This window comes from Chiloscyllium plagiosum, unplaced genomic scaffold, assembly GCF_037043375.1.
Source record: "Chiloscyllium plagiosum isolate Xiang-an unplaced genomic scaffold, Cpla_swu_hap1 HiC_scaffold_17, whole genome shotgun sequence".
Classification (NCBI taxonomy): Eukaryota; Metazoa; Chordata; class Chondrichthyes; order Orectolobiformes; family Hemiscylliidae; genus Chiloscyllium; species Chiloscyllium plagiosum.
The window spans coordinates 32,765,732-32,782,444 of NW_028270155.1; the positions used below are offsets into that span (position 1 = coordinate 32,765,732).

The 16,713-nt window shown below is 41.0% G+C and overlaps 1 protein-coding gene across 4 annotated transcripts in view; it reads right to left on the reverse strand.

Annotated features, from left to right (window-relative positions):
- Positions 1–15,536, reverse strand: part of ankrd11 (ankyrin repeat domain 11) — a 192,268-nt gene extending 176,732 nt beyond the window's left edge. For 2 of the 4 annotated variants that reach the window (XR_015759940.1, XM_087995806.1), the window contains exon 1: positions 15,125–15,536. The gene's annotated coding sequence lies outside the window, so the exon portion shown is untranslated. The remainder of the gene's footprint in view (positions 1–15,124) is intronic. The other 2 variants (XM_087995805.1, XM_087995804.1) reach the window with 1 other exon arrangement.
- Positions 15,537–16,713: the final 1,177 nt, after the last annotated feature.

Sequence of the window (16,713 nt, forward strand, 5' to 3'; positions counted from 1 at the left end):
CATGATTTCCCATGCACAAAACCATGTTGACTATCCCTAATCAGTCCTTGCCTTTCCAAATACATTTACATCCTGTCCCTTAGGATTCCCTCCAACAACTTGCCCACCACCGATGTCAGGCTCACCGGTCTATAGTTCCCTGGCTTGTCCTTACCACCCTTCTTAAACAGTGGCACCACGTTTGCCAACCTCCAGTCTTCCGGCACCTCACCTGTGACTATCGATGATACAAATATCTCAGCAAGAGGCCCAGCAATCACTTCTCTAGCTTCCCACAGAGTTCGAGGGTGATCAAATTTAAAAAGTGTGATATTAAACAAAATAATAAACTCAGTTTTCTGTTATTGAGTGTTCTGGGTCCACATGCAAACATGTTTGCTGCACTGCACTCCCATACCCAAACATAGGCTTTTGCATAGGCTTTTCACAAATTGTCTCCAAGCATACATTCATTCAAAAGCACATCCAGATTATTGGTGCCAGATAAATTTTACCGGGAAAAGTGGATCATTTCAAACCTTGAACCTCCATCTTGCACATTACTGCTTCTGACTCAGGCTTGGGTAATACCAGAATGTGGTGCAGTGGTAGAGTCCCTACCTCTGAGCTGAGAACCCAGGTTCAAGTGCCAGTGAGAGAGCCACTGCAATGGAGATTTAACTGCAGATCTGAAACCAGAAGCAAAAGCACGAGACCAATCAAGCCAGAGGGGAAGGTGGACCAGGAAAGGGAAGGGTCAAGCACGAGATTGAATCACTGAACAAGTAACAGGGTGAAATCATGACAGCGGGCGCAAAAAAGCGAGAGAAAGATAGACTGAGACAGATCAAACAAAGCTAACGATGAAGTAGATAATCTGAAACCAAGGAAAGTTGAAATCACCAAGATAACTAATTACTTCCAAATAAATGTTACTTCTCTAGCTTAAGGACGCATATACTCAGGAGTTGCTCTATGTGAATTGTAGTGATGCTTTTGTAACAAACATTATCAAATGTTAAATTTTCATGAGCTATTTATAACAAACGGGTACTAACTACCTGTTTGAGATACTCCAACTTCGTAAATATCCAACAGAAATGCATTCAGTCTGACCTCACTTATCTTCAGAAATGGGGCGGTTGGGGTTAAGGGCTGCTCCCTTTGGGATAATCTACACATAACCAACTAATTCTATTTCTCCATCATCAGTCTTGACCTCTTCTGTGGATCAGCCACAATTCAACTAAATTGAACTCATATATGACATTGTAACAAGACTTCCTTGAAATTACTACAGTGTGTAAGCAGGCTATTCAGCTCATCGAGTCTACACTGACCCTCTGAACAGTATCCCATCCATACCCACCCTCTTACCCCATCCTCAAAATCTGCATTTCCCATTGCTTATCCACCCAACTGTGTTAGGTTCCCTTCTTGAGATTCATACATGCTTGATGAAACTGCTATCCGCCAACTTCTGTGAACAGCCACAATTTATTTAAGTACAAGCTTTTGGCAGATCACTTAACACTTAGTGATGCTTGCAGAGCGTGTCAAGCGAGGCTCCATGAAGAACAGATCCGTCCTCCCTTTGTACAGGGTTTTACATCACAGTTAGTTATGCACGGAAAACAATCTTCTGCCACTCCCGCATAGTCACATGCCACCCAAAAACAGAGCGCGCGATCAGGTTAGTCCTTAAAACAGAGCGAGATTAGGTTATTCCTTAAAACAGTGTGATTAGATTGTCACATCCTGCCTGCAAGACAGGACAATACACCCCAGGACATCCAATTTCTTACATCTCAGCCAAACAGATTAACCCTTTAACATCTCTTTCCCTCTTTTTATCATTCCATGATAACTAAATGGGCTGAAGAAGGCACTACCAGCTTATTCATAAGAATCTGACAGCCAGTATTTAAGCAGGTTATTGACACACAACATAGAATGATTATAACAACAAGAATTACTAGTCCATGCATTTGATAGGATCCCCAGGATCCTCCCATGTGGAAAGTGTTCACCAGTAAAGTTCTTAAATCCACAGTCCTTCGTGATCATTCCACCACCTCCAAGTTGAGTGGAAACAAGCCAGTTAACCAAAATCTCCTTCAGTAAAGTCCAACCTGAAAGCAAAATCCAGTCTGTCCTTGCACATCACTCTACGGCGAAATCTGAATTCTTGAATAAGGGCAGTTAAACACTGGTCAAGACTTCCACCTTTGCAGAGATACTTCAGATGGAGGATACCAGCGCATCTGAGTGTGAAGTGCAGCAATTGCAGCAGGGTGGGTGAACGCAGTATATGGAGTGGCAGGGGTCAGTTCTGTTGTGTACAGTGGATAGGGAGCCCAGGCCTCTTAAGGTACAGGGATCAGTGCTGTTCCTGCAAGGTCGCAGGGATCCTGTGCAATAAAGTGTGCTCCCAAGGCAGTGTGCATATTTGTGGGGTTAGCTGTAGCCAGTTTTTGGCCATCGTGTTCACCTTTGCAAATTCCAACCGGAGACTCTGAGAATTTTCGGGATCAAATCAAACGCTGTTTAATGCATTCTTTGCTGCTTCTACTTCCACTCTGCTACCAGATGTAACAAAGCCAACTGGCTTTTTTGAGGTTAGCTCGATCAGTGAATCTTCATATCCCTTAAAATGGTCCAAAGAGAAGGTAAAGCTTACATTGTTTAAATATCCATGGAAGGCTACTGACAAAAAGTGTACGGACCTCTTCTTTAGTTGATAGCTTCTTGACTTTCGTGCTCATGACCAGGAAGCTGAATCAATCCGTTGTGTCCACCTACTTGGGGCAGGCGGTGATAGGGCTGGGAGAGCAGAAGGGGTTGCCAGAATGGGTGCGATACATTCCGGGGTCAATCATGTATCAGAAGTGCTCAGCAAGGTTCCCAGGAATGTGACTTGGCACTGTATGGGCAATTGGTAACTTTCCAGGGGATTGGGTAAGTGGAGTGGGCCTTGGATCAGGTTGTGGAGGGGCAAGCAGTGATCCGAAGGTGTGCTTTATCCGTGAATGAAAAAACTTTAGAGACGACGTTAGCTGCTGAAAGTATCTTTGCACTTCCTTGTTTTTTCCCTCCTTGCCAAGGTGAGTATCAGTATGAAGACAGTCAATAAGCATTAATAACAAATCATCAGGTATACTTGGTCAACTGGAGTGATCCAGAGGCCTTTTGACGCAGAGTGCGAACACCAATGAGTCTTCCATATTTGTTTTTCTGGGTCAGGGCGTCCCCCTGTAAATGCTGCATAGTGACCATGTCTAGTATTCCTGTTGTTTTCGAGGCAGGTGATCGATTTAGCGCCTGCCAGTTCATAGAGGACAATAGAATTGCGAGCTGTTGCCGCATCTTTGGCAGCTCAATTAGCTCTGGCATTACCATTGCTGATGTCTGTATTGTTCATTACACTGGCAGCACATTTGATTATGGCCAATTACTTCGGGAGGAGGATGACGGACATGTAGTGAGTTCTCAATATGTGTCCTTGAGGAGGTCAGGAATCCACATTGTGACCACAGATGGTCATAGGTGTCATTATTTTGAAACATTATTGGCAGACCAGACATGTCAGGAGGTACCTCCATTTTATTCCCAGTTGATATCCAGCCTGGCATTTCAACCCTGATTCCTTATTTTGTCTCTCCTTTCTCAATTTTTCCTGTTTTTCTCTATCATCATAATCCCCACAATGACTCTTCAGCACCTCCCAAGACTTAGCTTCCCTCAATGTCGCGCACACTAATCTCTCTTTGACATGTGTTATTCTCCCAGCTGGTCTGTTTATATTTATTCGTTATTTTCTCAGCAGTCTTTCTCCACACAGATATTAAAGTTTTCCATTTAGTCCCTGTATTACGTGCCCAAATTGCCTCCTCGGCTTTTAAACATTTATCTATGTCCCAAGTTCCACCTATCGACCAAATTTCATTTCCCAATTTTATATTTAAAAATACTGACAAGACTCTGAACCATTCTTCAACTTGGGGGTCATCCCAGCATAACCGATGCAAAGGGGTTCCAACACCCGACTTATCCAACATCTGCCCCATTTTTTTCAGTCTCAACTTCCTAACTTATCTGTATAAGACTTCAATGCCCTCTGTCTCCACAACCACTTCAGAGTTCTGACCTTCACATGGGCGATTTCCTCTTAACAACTAGTCTAAAGGCAGGTTGATTGAGACAGACACAGTGGTTATCCTTTATCTTATGTAATATGTTCTAGGACTTCAAACCCCACTATTAGAGGACTCTATTAGAGGACTCTAACAGCCCTGGGACAAACTATAGGCAATTTAGCATGACCAATCCCCCTAACCTGCACATCTTTGGACTGAAAGAAGAAACCAATGCACCCTGAGGAAATGTGGAGATGCGGGGAGAATGTGCAAACTCCACACAGTTGCCAGAGGCTGGAATTGAACCCAGGTCTCTTGACAATTTGAGGCAGCAATGCTAACCAGAGCCAATGTGTCATCTGTTGCTTTGCATCTTCAATACTGTTCTCCGAGGACATCCTTACTTTGGCCCTCTAGTGGCGCAGCGAATATGTCCCTAACCCTGAACCAGAAGGTCCAGGTTCAAGACTCACCTGCTCCAGAGGTGCCTAATAACATCTCTGAACAAGTTAATTAGAAAAGTAGGTTATATATTTAAAAAAAACACATTTCCCAAAGAAAGTATTAAGTAGCTTAAGTGTTCATAGATGATCAAGTGTGTGGGGCCAGAAAACAGCAGAAACAATCTTTATACAACCAATAAAATGATTTGTCCTATACCTCAGAAACTCAGTTGCTCATGTGCAAAGTGGTCAAATTAGAGCATATTATCAATTATAAAGTTTGAAACTTTGATGCCAGTTGCACTACTTAACAAGTAGCATGAAGTGGACAGTGTCTGACCGATTCTTAGTTTAACTTTTGGAATTTCATTGACAACTTTTAAACTGCAAGAGAATCAGTTAAAAGCAAAACTGCTTGGCAGTCAATCGGTTTTACATTGTTGCCTGCCTAGCTGTCAATAACTGATTTAGCTTCCTGTTCACAACTGTAACTTTATTATGGTTCGACAGAACATACAAAAGTAGACAGGTTGCAACAATAACACATCAGTTTACATAAAAGTTGGAAATATTGGTGCAAGTGGACATTTGGAACAGAAAGGAAAAGAAATTAGATGTTCCTTTATGCCTTCCACATTAGTAACCATTTCTGCAAACTTGACACTTATCGTCCAGTATTTCGAGGAAAATAAAACATTTTAAAATCCCAACCTAAAAGAATAACATGAATTTCAAATAACAGAAAGCAGGACTACAACATGTGGGAATTTAAGGGATGTGAGACTCTTGAGGCAAGCACATCTGCACTCAATGTCTCAGCCTTGAAACTCTCTGGATCAGTAACTGGAGACAGTCCAACACCCAAAGAAAGGGAAGCAATATATACTCTATGTTTTCCACGTTTTTTTTAATCAAAAGGTGGTGTTTTTTCAAAGGGAATTTGGTGTGATAGCAGAGGGAATGATGACCTGCAAAAATTCAACCAAACCAAGGTATACTGTATTTTAGTACTGCGAGGGTAAGGATAAAGCTCACTGAAAGAACAGTCAGAAAACAGACCAGGATATCCTGCAAAGGAAATGAGTGAGAAAGCCAAACATAATGGGGATTCAACAATTAAGTGTGATCAAGAATCCCAAAAGGCATATTGCCTGTCACCTATCTGAATTTTTTTTAAAAACCATTTCATGGAATGTGCATATTGGCACATTTATTGCCCATCCCTAGTTGCCTTTGAGGTGGCAATTTGTGTCTTCTTGAATTGCTACAGTCCACATGTTGTTGTTAGATCCACAATGCCATTAGAAAGGGAATTCCAGGATTTTTGACCCAGTGACAGGGAAGAAATGTGAGATATATTTCCAAGTCAGGATGAGGAGTGACTTAAAGGAGAACTTGTAGGTGATCATGTTCCCACGTATCCTTCTCGATAGAAGCTGTCACAGGGTTGGAAGGTACTATTGAAGGAGCCTCATGCAGTGAATCCTGATAATGATAACCATTGCTACTACCTAGCAGTGATGATGGAGGGAGTGAATGTGTTCCAGTGACATAGGCAGCTCTGTCCTGGATAGCATCAAGCTTCTTGAGCGTTCTCTGGACATATATAGCTCCAACAAAAGGAGAATATTCCATTGGACTCCTGCTTCATGCCTTGTCAATAGTGTCCAGGTTTTGGAAATCAGTAGCAGAGTTTTATGTAGTTATTGCAGGTTTCCCAGCCTAACCTATTTTGTCACCTCTGTACTTGTATGGCTGGTCCAGTTCAATTTCTGGTCAATGATAACCCTCAGGACATTAACTGTAGGAATTCTGTGATGGTTTCACCATTGAATATAAAGGGAGAGTTAGATAGATTCTCTCGTGTTGGGAGATGTTCACAAGTGTTAGTTGCCACTTTTCAGCCCAAGTCAGGATAATATCCTGATCTTAAAAACCGAAAGAATTGCAGAAGCTTTGAATCAGAAACAAAAACAAAAGTTGCTGGAAAAGCTCAGCAGGTCTGGCCACATCTGTGAAGAGAAATCAGAGTTATTATTTCAGATCCAATGGCTCTTCCTCAAAACTGTTCTGAGGAAAGATCACCAGACCTAAAGCATTAACTCTGATTTCTCTTCACAGATGTGACCAGACCTGCTGAGCTTTTCCAGCAACTTCTATTTTTTGTTTCTAATATCCAGGTCTTGCTGCATTTGGGCAAACTGTTACAGCATCTGATGAGGAATGAATGATGCTGCAGTCATTCACAAACATCCCATCTTAAAGAAACACATGGGTGACAGATTGGTGGGATTGTATTTCATGTATTTCTAACAAAGAAAATAATCAGAAGTCGTGCTTTAAGCAATATAGGTCAAAAGAAAACTAAAAGATATAAATGGAGTAAAAAGTATATTTTTTTCTTGTCTTGAGAAGCAGTGTGAAAAAAGGGGAGAGGTAGAGTGCAGGGGGAGGCTGAGACAGACAGAGACGGAGAGAGATACAAAGATTGGAATCCTTAAAAAGGGGATCAACCACCAGGGCTGGATGGATTGTTCCCTAGAATGTTGAAGATGGTCAGGAAAGAAATAACAAATGCTCTGACGATTATTTTTTAAATTTTCACTGAAGATTGATACAAAATCAGGTTGCAGGTTCAGGGGAGATAGAGAGAGGAAAGGAGTAGTTTTAGTGGTAAGGCAAAACCACTTCAAATGTTGAGATGATAGAAAAACGATTACGCAACCTGGAGAGACTTTATGGGTAGAATCAAGAAATTTTTTTAAAAGACCTTAGTGCGAGTGGTATACAGATGTCTTGATAGCAGCTGTGAATCGGTACCTTGTATAAATACAGAGATTAAACAAGTGGAAAATAAAAGTGGTTTCCATGGAGGACAAACTTCCATACAGATACAGATGCCCATAAAACGGGAACAAGCAAGCAAGAGGCTAACTTAAGTGCATACGACATGATTAGATCTGACTAGGAGGCATATGTTAGAGTAAAACAAACTAGATTTAGTCAACAGCCTAACAGTGTATCAGCATTTCACTCAAAGTAATTATAATAAGCAAGTTCAACAGTGTTTGAAAACAAAACAAAAACATAAAACAGGATTCTCTACTTTGGTCAGACTGATCTCGAGAAAATAATGATTTACAGTGAATGGAGAAAGACTTAATAGGTAAAATGACTGATGCGCAGTAGAACATGCTTGAAGAATGTATAATACAGTATCAGTTTGTACTCCTAAGAGGCAAGAGTTTGACTTGTCAAAAAGTCCGCTAAGAATTTTGCATGTTTTAATACGGTCTCTTCTCATTCTACTGAATTCTGAATAATACATGCCCAACCTACTCAACCATGCCTCAGATGGCCCCCCCACACTTGGTATTAACCTTTGTTGCACTGCCTTCAATGCTAGTATATCTTTCTTTAGATAAGGGGACAAAAACTATTCACAGTATTCCAGCAGTGGTCTGGCCATCCCTTGTACAGGGCAGGTGTGCAAGTGAGTTGTACTTGATCATCATGCAAGACGTCATCAACAGCACTATAAAAGCAGCACTAATACTCATTTTGGTTTCTGCCACAGGCACTCAACTCCTGACCTTACTGCAGCATTTGTTCAAACATGGCTAGATGATCTGATTTCCAGAGGGGGCGGAGAGTGACAGCCCTGAATATCAAAGCTGAACTTGAACAGGTACAGCAAAGAACCTTAGTAAAACTGGAGTTAATGGGAATCAGAGGAAAAACTCTCCACTGGTTGGAGGTATGGACATCACAAAAGGAAGATGTTTATGGTTGTTGGAGGTCAATCATCTCAATTCTAAGATGTAGTGATTAGAACCAGATGGACCTCATTGGCAACCAGGTCCTGAATTGGCCCACATTAACAACCCCAAACAGGAGGCACAGTCTGACCAATATTAACAGGGGATTTAGAATCTTCTCAGTTCAGGGGACTAGCTCTGAGCTGGTTGGCCACAGCCAGTGTACTGTGCACAAGTAAATAAAAGGGTGAATTGGTGAGGGATACCAGCTTCTATGCAGTTATTTCACAAGGCATCTCTGCAGGATTTCCCCAGGCAGTTTCCTTGACCCAAACTGCTGCTTCAGCAACCTTCCCTCCATCATAAAAAGGTTACAAACGGGAATATTTGCTAATGATCAGTTTCAATACCATTTCAACTCCTCAGATACTGAAGCAGTTCATGTCCAATATCTGGCTTCAACTGACAAGTGGCAAGTAACACACGTTACACAAATGACAGGCAATTAGACCAATAAAATGGTCTAAATTTCACTGCTTGACATTCAATGCCATTAGTATTGTTCAAGGACCCCTCCCCCCGCAATATCAACACTCTGGGGCAAATTACTGCAGGTGATGGAATCTGTTCTGTAAACAAAAGGTGGAGATCATAGCAGGTCAGCAGCATCTATGGAGAGAAAGCAAGCTAATGTTTTGAGTATAGATGACTGTTCAGAGCTGAAGTGAAGTGTGGAGGGGCCAGCCTTTATGCAATAATGGGCGTAGAGGGGTGGGTTTGGAGCACTGTGGGAGAAAGGATGTTGATAGTTCAGATTAAGTGATCAGAATGGGAGAATGGCCTGACCCGCTGTGTTCTCCAGCATTTTGTTTTCAACACCCTGGGGGTACTATTAACCAGAAAATGTACTGGTTTGGAATTCTGCAGCACATAACTTAGAGTCCCCAAAACCTGACCATCATGGATAAGACCCAAGTCAGAACTATGAAGGAGTACACGCCGTTTGCCTACATTAGTGCAGCTCCAACAAACATTCAAGAAGTTTGATACGATCAAGGTCAAATCAGCCTACTTAATTGGCCAGCATCTCCACAAACATTCACTCCCTTCGCCATTGATGCACAGCATCAGCAGTGTATACCATCTCAAGACGCATTGCCAAAATTCACCAAAGCAACATTTTCCCAGCCACTTACACCCAAAACCATGACTTTGTCATTATTCCAATGTCACTGGGTCAAAATCCCTAAATACCCTCCCTCAGAACATTGTGGGTGTGCCTACACCAAATGGACTGCAGTGGTTCAAGGAAAGACAGCCCACCACCATCCTCATGAGGGGAACAAATGCTGGCAGCCAACCAGCAAGCTCACAGCCAAGATGGAATTCTTTTAAACATCACCATTACTGTGGCAGCCTTCCATTTCCTACGTGGAGGGTTTGAAGTGTATATGGTCAATTATGTTAAGATAAGAATGTGTCTCAGGAGTCCTGTACAGTGTGGCAGCCTTTGCTACTTTTGCTGCAGAGGAAAGACAGCAAGCCGAGAAGCTGCACAATTCACTGGTCTGTTTCTCTGGACTTGCTCTTGCTTCTGTTGGATTAGCTTTTCAATTTTGCACAGCTATTCCAATACTCTTCCAAGTTTCCAGGGGTCACTGCAATCAGTAGCTGACTACCTGTGGTCAGCGTAGATGCTCACCACCTTCATATTTCACTTGCAAGTATCCTTGCAGCAGAGGAATGGGTGGCCAGCTGTGTTCAGAGCTTCTTCCTGCCAAGCCTATGCTGTCTGTGTCTCACTACTAGAGGAGTACATCAAGGACAAAGATTTGGTCCACTTGCAGTTTGGTGTCCTCAGTTAGGCTACTGTTCTTCCACACATTCTTATACAGTTTAGATACACCAGCTTTTGCAATGGACATGTTTGTTTCAGCATCAAGTGACAGGTTGCTGGTAACTGAAGTGCTGAGAAATGTGAAACGAACAACCACACAGTGTCACATCATCGCTGATAGATGGCAGTAAAGGTAATGTACTGGACAGTGCCATTTGTCTTCCTAGTGATGGTCAAAGCAAACCTTTTGAATGAAGAGTGTATATCATTGCTACTCAAAGTTTTCTTCACTCTGGAATTCTACTACAGTATGAACTTACAGAAATTCTGAATGAGGACTTGACGCACTTTTGTCTTGAATCTCAGCTAAGTCTGAACAGTGTCAGTTGTGGTATGTAAATAGACACCATTGTAGATGGCCCAAACTTACATGGCAGCAAGGAGAAAATTAAAACAAAAAGCAATGATTCACCTCACTGCAGATCTCAAAAGATCCAAGGTTGTTCCATCATGGCTGACCTTATCTATCATACTGTCATGTAAATACGAGAAGACGAACAGCTTGGACAGGTAGCTAATTTTCAAGAGCACATTAAATAGACCATCTCTACTCACATGGTTGAACGCCTTGGTGAGATCAATGAAGGAAATATATAGTGGTCTTTTTTGGCTGAAGGCATTTTGCAACTGCCAAACTTAAAAGATCACTTAAATTATAAGTCTTCCAGTTCTGAACCAAGACCAGAATTCAGAATAGACACATTCTATCAGGATCTGCAGTATGACATGAACAACATAGTGAATACTTTTCCCAGGATTTACAGGGCGATAGTGCAATTGTTGCTGCAATCACTGCAGTCTCAGGTGTTCTTAAATGGGGTCATAAATGTTGCATCACACATGTCATGGGTCAGTGTCCCTTCTGCTAACAGAGATGAACAGCTGGTTGCATATGCCACAAGAGTGCTAGTTCAAAGCAGAACCCCAAGTAGCTTCGCCTATAGCACGAGTCAAAGGCATTGCTACGTACCTCATGTTAGGTTTGAAATCGGATTACAGACAGGCTTTCTGAAGCTTCCCTAGTGACAATATTCTTAATTGAGTTCACCTCAAGGTACTGTTCCACCATCTCTTCAACTGTTTATTGCAAATCAATGATCTCCTATATTTTTGTTTCCAATGCAGAGCTTTTCTTTGCTTATGGAATTATTTCTTTTTTGATCCCTTGATTTATGCCCTTAGTCTTTCATGTTGAAGGACATCTGAACATCCTGGTAAGAAATTTTAGTCATTGGCACTTCACTAGTGCACTATATTACTTCGAGCTACTCTTGCTGTGTACAGTCTTCTCTTTTGGATTTCTCTTAATTAATGAGAGTGAACTGCTCAGCTTTAGTCAGATTCCATTACATTAGCCACAAATCAATCAGCATTTTCCAGTCTTGCTTCCCTTATGTGCAATATAGTATACAAAGATGGTGATACAAAGAATGTTCCATTTCATTTCCACATTCTGCTGGGGAATACCAAATAGGTGCTTATTGGATTGACTCAGGAACTGTTGTTTATCTCTGGACAGGTAGTAAGCCCGACTTTAACATCTCAGCTTTGAACGAAAATACTTCAAAAAGGTTGCATCCAAACCCTGGTGCACAGTAAGAAATGATCTTGCCAATCTACACTGTGGCATCTGAATGTAGGGAGAATGCTGTTCAGCAAGTCATTATCAAATCCAGCTGGTGCTAATGCCCTGAACGTGCGGCACTGGGATTCTTTGCAACATAATGCATTTAACCAAGAAGTTCCCATCTCCTTGAAAAACAGCCGATTATCAGAAGAGAATTTCCTCCAATAAAAACATTATTCAAGTCAAGGATCAAAATATTAAAAGGTTCACCATTGTGTAAGCATAATCAAAAGGGAAATATGAGAAAACAGATCAAGGTACTTGTTTCTAATACAATTCACACAAAGGCTGAGCACATTTCGGTTTGAATGCCTGATGTTGTGCCTCTACCAATGTGTACTCAACATATAAATTTGATTATAAGGAAGGATGCACTGCAGTCAAGCTTCTCTCATTCTAACATTTTTTTGAATAAACATTAACCTTTGAAAATATCAACTTCAACATTGAAGATGATTGGAAATCAAATGGAATTCAACAGAAGTCACAAACAACGTAAACAACCGAATATCCCCTGAATTCAATCTCCTACAAGGTTTATGGGAAACATTAAATCACATATGCATAAACTATGACACATCATGTTTGGTACACAAATGGAAAATTAAAGATCTGTGCATCTGTAGTCATTTACACAAGACCTTACACATACAACTCAATGCCCAATTGACAACTGCAAAAGGAAGCAACTTTGTGATAGCACTGCACAACACTTGTCACAATTATAGGATTTAGTCAAGTAAAAACAAAATTATAGTTGTTACTGTGGGTCTACGTTAGTCATATGAAAGAGAAAGTTTTACTTACAACTACAAAACAAACTTCAAGGAACTACTTGGACATGCTGTTAATCAGACCTCTGGCAGCGCTGCTAAAACAGTCAACCACCCATTAGTTCACTTATGGAGATCATTAAATGTTGTTTTGCTTGAAAGTACTTAGTACAGATTTATTATGGGATCAATAAGGCTAAATTCCTGTAACGGTTCAAACATCAATGAGAATTTAAATGGGGGGCATGAATAGTCCTCCAAAAAAATAGTGACTTAAATAAACAAATTGTTGATCATAGCTGCCCCCATTTCAAGTACCAGATGATTTGTGTGCTTTTATTTGATAATATTTCTGGTGGCTAAACTAATATACAAAGTCTCGTACAAAAATTTGTAAAATTTCATTTTTAAGTCATCAGTAATATTTACCTTTCCAAGGCACGTCTTGCACATGGACAAATTAAATAGACTGCGAGTGGCTTATTGATTGTCTGAAACAGGATTCAATTTCCCAGACAAATGATTTTGTGACAGATGCGACCAACTCTCCAACATGCCTACCATTTCAGCCAATCGAGACAGATGGATGAAAGGTGATACTGGTCTGGTAAGGGACAATCATTTCCTTTTATGTTGTTTGAACTGATGTTCTCCTCTGTTTTTGAAGATATTTAGTAATTATTTGTGTACAAAATAAAAGATGTTGGTTGCTTCCCAGTGGCAAGGCAAATTAGTTAATATTCATTCATAAGCCTCAACACCAGGATCTGAAAATAATTTTATTTCAGGTAGCATCATAGTCCAGCTGTAACCCAGGAGCTTTAATGTAAACTGGTGCCTTTACCACTAGCTGAGCTGAGCATTTCAGCAGAGAAAACAGATGAAATATGAAAAATCTTTAATGCTCAGTATGATTCTGTGTAGTCTGGACAGGAGTTCAAGGAGGCCAATAGGTTATTTATCATCAAGCTCCCTTATACCATAATACATAAAAAGGTATCTGTGCAAAGTAATAAACTCAATTACTCCAACTTCCATGCTGTGATCTGTATTGAGTAGTTCAACTCAGATGGATCAACAGCACAAGCAAAGGTGCCCTTGGTTAAACAAAGAAAAACAGAATTCCTACCAATATCTGCAATCCACTCACTTCTGTTGGAAAGTGGACATTTTGGCTACAAAACAAATATGTGGTCACACCGAGGACAGATTTGGATTGATTGCAATCTTGATAGAATAGCTTGCCAGTCACTGCCTGCCATGACAATAGGAAGGAATAAGTTGGAACTGAAGTTAAGGGTTATACACAAATCTTGCCTTGTAGTATTTGTGGGTATAAGCAGAGTTTACAAGTATATCAAGACATAAACAATGGGAAGCCCCCAACTTTGTACTTTTGCCTATAATGAGTTAATACAATTGCAACTAGGGAAACAGTAGGAACATTCCAAAAAGGTGAGCTGAGGGGGAAAACCAAGACCTCTGTCACATTCCTGACCACTATCCAACGACTGTTGGAATGTCAAGGAGCGTCAGAAAAAGGAGCTTTAATCTTGATCATTTCGCAATGGGACTATTTACACAAGTTGTCGAGGTTTACCGCGAGGATTAAACACTTCGTAGTCCTTTAAAAGCTTATCTATCATCCGTGGAACCTAATCGTACGTTTCAGGACTTAGGAAAGGAAAGCATTGGGGTGGCGGGAGGAAATAGAAACAGTAAATTGTTTTATATGCACTTAATGATGTAAGTAACTCATTCGTAAGGCACAGAATCAATATTTCAAATGGCACCAAACCATTCGGCCACATCACATGGCGGTTAAATTCTGTGCTGCACTTAGATCTCACAAATAAGTACAAACAAGTGTCAGTTATTATCCACTCAAAAGGTTTTAATAATCAGAACGTTATACGACATTATATATTCAGCTTTCAAGCGGAGGAATTTGCGGTGGTGATACGCACAGGCTACGATCTTTTCAGAATTGAAAAACAGACATTTCTTTATTTTTCTCTAAGGATAACTAAGTAAATTGATCCCATGTTCCTACTTTTTGTGCAATCAAACTGAAAAGTGGTAGCGAATCAGCATCGTTATTCATTACACTATCAGATTAACCGAATGAGTACAAAATGCCTTCTATAAGTCGCATTTTGTGGCTATAAGTACACTCCATATAGACATAAAATAAACATTTAATTCGTCTCTCATAAAACATTATTCCAGAGGAATAAACTTGGAGGGCGCTGCAAAAACAAAGTACCACAAATAATTGAAAAAAAAACGTGATCGATCGCACGCTTCGCATAGCTACGAATTGTTTCAATAAATGTCAGAATACTGTTTTGGGGGAGAAGTGATACGGGGAGCACCAATCTTTCTGCTAAGGACTGAGAACACAGGAATACAACATAAACACGTTCTCAGCACAACTATCATACTACGTGTGAGTGTAAATTATTTCGGGCTTCTGCCTTTCAGTTTGCCGCAGTCCTTCCTTTCACTTACCGCTCCAGTGTGTTGTAGTGGGTGGGGGTGAGGGAGGGAAGGCCCCACTGTCCTCACGCGAGTCCCAGACTGCCGTCTCCCATTCACAATCTCACTTCGGGGCCCAGCCGAGTGTTTTCAGACCTCAATCCGCAGTACTCTGATCTTGGCCGGAAATTTCTCTTCCTCCCCTCCCCTCCCCCTTTCAACCTCCTTCGGAACAAATAAAACCGAGCATAAGAAACAAAGTCAAAGACACGTCTCGAGACTTCGGACTTTAAGACCAACCGCTTCCTCTCCGTTACCGCTCTGAAGAGTGCAGGCGGTTAAAAAAAAAGCTGAACGCTTTAATTTTGAGGAAAATAATTTCGAAACATTAGAAAAAACGTTTTCAAACGGCCTTTGACTTTCCGCGGGCCTGCCTAGAACGACACCTCCGATTGGTCTATGCTTGGTCACGCGACACTCCAACCAAAGCGTACTGTAAGAAAGCTCCCGATTGGTTCGGCCGTCTACCGGAAGCGTTTTTGTTTCTTTGCAGGGAAAATTAAATTGATCCAAAGGTTGAAATTAATCTGCACATAAAATGCAGCAACATAGTTGCCGACATAAATGTGTTAAAAGTAATGTTTTCCACATGTTGACCTTTGGCCTCCTGAGGCCAGGTCGGTTAAATCACGTGACGGCTAGCTTAAACCTCGAGCTGATGTCTCGTTGTTCGTGTGTTTATAGCTTTCAATCTCTTTTTTTTTAGTTATTCTGAAGAAAAGTTAGAGGAGGGTCGAAATCTTAATAGTCTGTCTCTCGGTTGCCAGACGCGCTTGGTTTCTTCCTGTGCTCTCTGTTTTCGTTTCAGGTCTCTAGCATCCGCTATACTCTGTTATCGCTTGTATCTTTTCCTCTAATTTGATTACCTTTGTTCAAAATATTTGCATATGGTTTGTACCCTGTAATGGACAATTTCCGCAACTGTAGTCGCTGTGTAAAGTGAAAGTCATTCAATAATTCGTGTACAATGAATTTAAAGTGATCTGTGGGAGTCGTTTTACTTGAATCTCGATACGAATTACTAATATTTAGATGTCGTAAATTCTGTGAATTTGAAAATCTAACTTAAATTTCTCAAGATTTTGGTTGTCTGTAGAGTTCCATAATCGGTACTTATTGTATCCATTTAAAGATTACAATTTCCCAAATCTTTCAACTGATATCTATATGACTGAAGCAGCTAGTGCTAATTTGAGAGAGAAACGATGTAAAACTAATGTTTAAATACCAACGTACTGAGTCATAGAGATGTACAGCATGGTCCTTTGGTCCAACCTGTCCATGCTGACCAGCTAGCCCCACCTGCCAGCACCTGGCCCATATCCCTCCAAACCCTTCCTATTCATAAACCCATCTAAATGCCTCTTAAATGTTGCAATTGTACCAGCCTCCACCGGATCCTCTGGCAGCTCATTCCATACATGTACCACCCTCTGTGTGAAAAAGTTGCCCCTTAGGTCTCTCTTATATCTTTCCCCTCTCACCCTAAACCTATGCCCTATAGTTCTGGACTCCCCAACCCCAGGGAAAAGACTTTTTGTCTATTTATCCTATCCATGCCC